General features: G+C 47.3%; 1 long non-coding RNA gene across 1 annotated transcript; it reads left to right on the top strand.

Annotated features, from left to right (window-relative positions):
• Nucleotides 1-3,161: 3,161 nt before the first annotated feature.
• On the top strand, nt 3,162-5,059 carry LOC136578568 (uncharacterized). Its single transcript, XR_010786646.1, has 3 exons — nt 3,162-3,338; nt 3,507-3,670; nt 5,009-5,059. It is a non-coding gene; the product is annotated as an uncharacterized lncRNA (long non-coding RNA).
• Nucleotides 5,060-7,610: the final 2,551 nt, after the last annotated feature.

The raw sequence follows: 7,610 nt of genomic DNA, 5'->3' as shown, positions 1-7,610 counted from the left end.
TCTCTTTCTCCATCAGGCACCCTAGCATCTCTTCTGACCCTCCTATCTATCGCACCTCTAGGAACCTCCAGTCTGTCCGCACTAAACAGGTTGCCGAAACTATTCAGTACTCCCTATCCCCTATCTCTCGCCTCCCCTGCCCTAACCTGGCAGCCAAATACTACCACACCACCCTCAGCCGTGCCCTGGATGAAGCGGCACCACCCGTGACTCGAGCCGTCAAACGCAGACCACGGCAACCGTGGCTCATGTCCCAAACGCGCTTCATGCGGTGGTGCTCTAGGTGCGCCGAGCGGCTGTGGAGAAAGTCAAAGCTGCCGGCAGACTTCCTCCACTTCAAATTCATGCTTAAAACTTATAACCTAGCCCTTCACCATGCCAAACAACTTTATTTCACCTCCCCTGTCTCCTCACTATCCCATAACCCCAAACAACTCTTTGAGACCTTTCACTCCCTCCTCAGCCCCAAAGAACAGGCCCCTGCGACAGGCCTGACTGCTGGAGAACTAGCTGCCTATTTCAAAGAAAAAATCGACAACATTCGAAAAGAAATATCTGAAAGCTGCATGGTTAGCCCCGATCCCAGTTTCATCAGCACTGCATCCAGCACCTACTCACTATCTACCCTAGAACAAACGACAGAGGAAGAAATCTCCAGGCTCCTTTCCGCTGCCCGCCCCACCACCTGCGCTAGCGACCCTCTCCCCTCTCACCTCCTCCGGTCCCTTTCCCCAGCTCTCATTACTCACCTCACCACAATCTGCAACCTCTCCCTAACCTCTGGCACTTTTCCCTCCTCATTCAAACACTCCATTACATCCCCTTTGCTTAAAAAACCAACCCTGGACCCAACTGATGCTGCCAATTACCGACCCGTCTCAAACCTCCCCTTCATCTCCAAATTACTGGAACGCCTGGTCTACTCCCGCCTTACTCGCTTTCTCTCGGACAACTCGCTCCTCGACCCCCTCCAGTCTGGTTTCCGCTCTCTACACTCGACCGAAACTGCCCTCACAAAAGTAACAAATGATGACTGCAAAGTCTAGAGGTGATTACTCCCTACTAATCCTCCTTGACCTGTCTGCTGCATTTGACACTGTTGACCATAACCTCCTTCTCACTATGCTCCACTCTATTGGTCTAAAGGATACTGCTCTCTCCTGGTTCTCTTCCTACCTCTCTGACCGCTCTTTCAGTGTTTCCTTTGCTGGTTCTATCTCTGCTCCACTTCCTCTCGCTGTTGGGGTACCCCACGGCTCGGTCCTTGGTCCCCTTCTCTTCTCTATCTATACTGCCCCAATTGGACAAACCATCCACAAATTTGGCCTCCAATACCATCTCTACGCTGACGACACCCAACTATACACCTCCTCTTGTGAGATCTCTGGACCATTCCTCCAAAATATCACCGACTGTCTGTCCGCTGTCTCTAACACTATGTCCTCCCTTTTTCTCAAACTAAACCTCTCTAAGGGCGCCCACCCACTGGCGTTTTTTTCCCCTGCGAAATTCGCAGCATTTTTTTCTCTGCAGGGGTCTATGGGACTTGTAATGTTAAAATCGCGATCGCGCAAAATCGCGATTTCGCGGTAAATTGCGATTTTGCGCGATTGCGATTTTAACATTACAAGTCCCATAGACCCCTGCAGAGAAAAAAATGCTGCGAATTTCGCAGGGGAAAAAAAACGCCAGTGGGTGGGCGCCCTTAAACTGACCTCCTTGTTTTTCCACCTTCTAACCGACCTCCCCTCAACATCTCCATTCCAGTGTCTGGCACCATCATAACCCCCAGACGGCATGCCCGATGCCTTGGGGTCACACTGGACTCTGACCTCTCCTTTGCCCCCCATATCCAATCTCTGGCCCAAACATGCCACATGCACCTCAGAAATATTGCTAAAATCCTGCCGTTCCTAACCACGGACACGCTAAAGACGCTCGTGGTTGCCCTCATCCACTCCCGGCTTGACTACTGCAACTCACTACTCATCGGCCTCCCCCGCACTAGACTCGCTCCACTCCAATCCATACTAATGCAGCAGCTAGACTCATTTTTCTATCCAGTCGTTACTCAGACGCCTCTGCATTATGCCAGTCGCTGCATTGGCCGCCCATCCACTCCAGAACTAAATTTAAACTCCTCTACCTCACGCACAAAGCTCTGCATGGCGCTGTGCCAGCATACATCGCCTCCCTCCTGTCAGAACATCACCCAGCCCGCCCACTCCAATCGGCTAACACACTCAGACTAAACACCCCTGTAATACGAACCTCACATGCTCGCCTACAGGACTTCACCAGAGCAGCACCCATCCTCTGGAATGCTCTACCCCAAGGCATCCAGACAATTCCCGATGCACGAAATTTCAGACGTGCCTTAAAAACTCACCTCCTCAGGGAAGCATACCAAATCCCCTGACCTAGTCCCCCCCCTCCCCTCCCTATGGTGCCCCACCCTGTTTGTCTTCTAATAAATGATCTGTTCATGAAATCCCCTATTGCCTGTGTTCCCCATCCCCTGTACCTCCTGTACCACCCTCAACCCATTTGTGTCTAACCCAATGTACCTTATATTGTAATTGTTGTATTGTTTTGCATTTATCCATGCCTGAAAGCGCTGCGGAATAAGTTGGCGCTATACAAATAAAGATTATTATTATTATTATTATATATCAGGCTGTCACTCACAGCCCGATATCGCTCTCCCCATGACAGCGTGCGTCTCCATTATGATGTCGGTCAGGAGCGCGTATGCTGAGGAGAGAGAGACAGCAGTGCATTATGGGAAATACCCAGCGTCGCCATCTTTGAAAAATTCTTAAAGGGATAGAAAGGAAATAAAAAGATGAGCAGAACATCGTTTTTTATGGGTAAAGCTGTAGTGTGTGATGTTTTTACTCTACAGGGCATTAAAGGGAAAAAAATCAGTTTGGGCGGAGGGACAACCCTTTTAAGGCCTTATTCACACATACGTTTTACCACGGCTATTTTGCCCCGATGAAACCTTAGCTGAAAATCGCAGCCATCTGAAGCCGTGGATTCCAATGGATTCGTTCAGATGGGCGATTTTCTGGCGTGTAAAATCCCCCCCCCCCCCCCCATCCCCCGGCTGATCGAATTCCGGGCTGTGAAAGAGGACTAAAGGTGTTGTCAGACTTCAAAAATTGCAACGAGAACAGGAAATGATAGAAAACAACAAACTACGCTATAGTCTCTGCTTTGAGAACCCGTTGGTCCAGTTCCACCTCTAGCATCCTCTCCGCTCGTCTTTGTTTACTGGCCTTTGTGGTCATTTCTGGCTTGGGCCAGTAGCGCTGGACCGTAGAACTATTTACCAGGTGAATACTCTTTCTTCTAGATATTTATCTGCCCCCCTGCAATGTTTTGTAAACCAGGAAAATCCCTTTACGACCCGGAAGAAGGAAGCGGTGAGTATAGTGTTGCCCGGGGGGGCCGCACCCTGATGTTCCCAGAGACTTCAGAAAGAAATATTTTCTTTGTTTTAGAAAGTAAAACAAGTGACAGTTGTGCAACCAGAGAACAACAGCGCGCTGCGTCCGCGACAAACACCGTCACAGAATGTTCAACAACTTACGGAATCTTAACCCTTTCCAAGCAGGTGACACGACGGGCAACTGCTAACCTCCTCCAGTCATACCCCAAGCAAAAGGTGAACATTTCTTCATCACCAGTTATTAGTCATGGCGAGCGATCAGGAGAGCGAGTAACACCCGGCATGTCTGTTGGGGGAAGGATATTATCAGTGTGAACCACAATATTTTCATGTAATCTGTAACAATTTTTGGTGCCCCAGTGTTGCTATAAGCTGCACATCTTTGTAAGCGGCTCCTTCTGTGGGCGGCTCCTGGGACATTCTATCTTCAGAGGTGAGCACAGAGCTTCTGAGCAGTTACAAAGTAGTATCTAGGTATACAGTAGTGTCAGGGTAATAAATCAGTACAGCACCAATCAAAGCCCACCCTAATATGTCCCGTTGTCAACGGTAAGGAAAAACACCACACACAGGCCTGGTATGCTTCCCTGTACGGGAGTAATGGCGAATGACTTTACTGGCTTACACAGGGTATTATACCCTCCTGTTGCAACACAAAGCATATAGCATCTCATTGGTCCAGATATATACCCTGTTTCCCCGAAAATAAGACACGTCTCATATTAATTTTTGCTCCCAAATATGCGCTATGTCTTATTTTCAGGGGGTGTCTTATTTCGCCGCGGCAAATCCGTCTGTGGCCGCTAATCTCTCAATTGGCCAGCTTTGTGGACGAAATTTCTCAGAAATCTCGTCCACATGGGGCAGCAAATATAGGTCGCTTCAAAACAAGCGGCTGAGTGCCGTGGGTTTTGAAGCAGCGCTTTCCCAGCGGAAATCTCGCTGTTTATCGCTGTGGCCAAACTGCGAGATTTCCGCTGGAAATACGCTCTGTGAGAACCCAGCCTTAAGAATCACACACAGGTTTCTTAACTCACAGAGCCATAAAAAAATAAGGGCTGTAAAGTAACGTACCTGTCTGCAGACAAAAGTTCCTGTAGCACTTGTAAGCAGGGATGGTATTGCAGCTTCCAGCCACCAGGGGGAGCTCCTCACAGCAGACGTGTACAGCAGGAACAGAATGTACAGTATGGACTTTTCCAGACAGCAAGGGGAGCTCGCAACAGCACACTCGTACAGCACAGCAGGGACAGGATAACAGCAGACTGTCTGCAGATCTACCTATACATCTGGAGGTAGGAGACAACGGGGATGGCAGCAGGGGACAGGCCTCTTGACTTGCCTGCACACTTTACTATGCCTTACTATCGGGGGGTGCCTTATATTTCTGAAAATTTCAGAGGGTGTCTTATTTTCAGGGGGTGCCTTATTTTCGAGGAAACAAGGTATATCATAGCTATATATGTTCGTTACATTATTCAGAGCAGATTTTAATCACACCAGCAGCTGCATTAATCACATGTTCTTATTAGACACTTCTGCTTTTCTCCTCAGTCCTTTTGCGCAAGATGTCGCAAATTTCCTGTCTGTGAAGACTGCCAAGCTAATAGCCATCGTAGCTTGTTCCTCTTTATGGTTTCCAAGACACTTCCTTGTCTGCCTTGCAAAAAGTCTTGTCATATCTGATTTGATTTTTTAAGAATACATATTGAATATTAAGTTTCTTTGTCACAAAGCATTGCATGCAGGTATAAAGATATAAAAACATATAGCAATATATACACATGCCCTCACAGTAGTATCTGATGAGTTAGTGATAGAGGCGGGGGGATGGGGGGAAGGGGGGTAGATTTATCTTCAGGGGACTTTTTGACCTTTCTACAACTTACCTGGAGTCATCTTTTCAAAGTTTTGGGCTGCTTTCTTCAGCGTTTCACAGCTCCTCAAGCTCTTCCTCTGTCAGTTGTCTCCCCAATACCCCTACCTTGATGAGCGTTGACCCATACTGTTGACTACATCAAATTAGATGTAACGCGGGCCAGATGGCTGCAGCTTCTTTGAATAGCATGGGACATAAGGTGGAGACAGACAAACTCTTATGTAACATTTAATGGGGTTTTCCATTACTACAATATTGATAGCCTATCCTCAGGATAGGCCATGACTAGTTGACCAGCGAGGGTGCATCTCTGCCGATCAGCTGATTTACATTACAGCGGCACTGTGTTGAGCGCTGCTGTCATTTTATTCCATATCAGGAACAGCGCCATACGTTGTATAGCAGCTGTGCCTGGTATTGCAGCTTTATCCCATTCACTTCAATGGGAATGAACTGCTTTCAGGCCATGTGATCAGCGTAGAAGATGTCACAGGCCTGAGAAGAGACTGCGGCGCTCCAGTGGCCTCTTTACTCACCGGATCGGCAGGGTTGCTGAATGCCAGACCCCACCGATCAAATGCAGTATTCATGACCTATCCTGAGGATACGTCATCAATAGTATAGTCCTGGAAAACTCCTTTAACTTTTACTTCTTCGAGACATTTGCTCATTTGTTGGCTGTTTGCTTCCTTGACTGGGAACGAATGTTCTTATGAACGTTGGGTCGTCCAATTAGTAGCCATTGTAAAAGGCCCTCAACGGGGTTGGCCATATATATGCAGCACCAGAGAATTGGCAAGTGTTTCCCATAGTTTTCAATGTTTTTCCAGTCCTATTGAAAACAACGGGCAAGGTGTTCTAAGGGAACGCTCAAAGATAGGACATGCCACGATTTTTTTCCCGCAATGAGAATTCGAAAACCGCTCATGTATATGAGTCTATTCAAAAGAATGGGTTCACATTCATGCTAATTTTGTGCAACTCGCAACACACAAAACGCACATAAGATTCCCGCCGTGTGAATAAGCCTTTAGGAGGGTAACAATGTTGAGGCATTGCACAGGACCATTGTAACAAGGGGACGAGGCTTCTCATGGAGGCATTGGTGCTGCCCTGCAAGCAAAGGATATTAGTGAGCGGCTAGAAGCTACATAATGAGGAGATTGTTAAAGACAATCTAGAAAGTGTCCGTCCCCTTTAAGGCGCGTTTGTTTTTATGGTGACCTTCATAGGTCTATAGCTCTTCTAGGCGTTGTAGTGTTCTCTCACTGTGAGGATACGCGTCATATAGAACTGTGATATATGTGTATTGTGGATGAGGAATGTGTGCGGATCTACTGTCCGTGCTGCAGAGTGATCGCTCCACCATTCTTCTGTCTCTGCTATATATATGTTGCTATGGACATCCTTTGGGTGAAAGATGAGTTTGTTGTCGTATTTCGGATCATATACACATCTTTTGGTTTTGGGAAACAAATGCTTTTTATGAGTCTTATTTCATAATGGACATAAAGAACACCAAAGTTACTTTTTTTGTATTTAAGCAGTGTATTTCAGTTGCGATCCTATTTTGGGGCATATTACGCATCAATTAGCTCATGTTAAACTTTATTGTTTTTTATGAAAGCAATTGGGGCATGCTTGTGTGTTATTTGGCGTGCGCAAATAGTCAAGTCATGTGAGCGCAAAAAATACAGTAAATTACACAAATCACAATGCCAACCGCACATAAATGCAACTCAAATGCGCGTATAAATGCACTTACACCCCTGTGTGAATCCAGCCTAACAGTTGGATGCTGCACTCAGATGAAACAACTCCAACGCCGCACAATACCAGAGAGTCCGAAAATGAGGAACCCAGGCAGAAGAATGCGTCCTCCACTTTCTGTTTGCAATGGCGTTTTGTGTAGAGTACAAAAAAATTAAAGGGGTTGTCCCGCGGCAGCAAGTGGGGTTATACACTTCTGTATGGCCATATTAATGCACTTTGTAATGTACATTGTGCATTAATTATGAGCCATACAGAAGTTATAAAAAGTTTTTTACTTACCTGCTCCGTTGCTAGCGTCCTCGTTCCCATGGAGCCGACTAATTTTCGCCCTCCGATGGCCAAATTAGCCGCGCTTGCGCAGTCCGGGTCTTCTGCTCTCTTCAATGGAGCCGCTCGTGCAGAATGCCGGCTCCGTGTAGCTCCGCCCCGTCACGTGCCGATTCCAGCCAATCAGGAGGCTGGAATCGGCAATGGACCGCACAGAAGAGCTGCGGTCCACGGACG

This window comes from Eleutherodactylus coqui, chromosome 9, assembly GCF_035609145.1.
Source record: "Eleutherodactylus coqui strain aEleCoq1 chromosome 9, aEleCoq1.hap1, whole genome shotgun sequence".
Lineage (NCBI taxonomy): Eukaryota > Metazoa > Chordata > Amphibia > Anura > Eleutherodactylidae > Eleutherodactylus > Eleutherodactylus coqui.
Note: the sequence above shows the minus strand (reverse complement) of the source record. Positions and strands in the feature narration are given on the sequence as shown.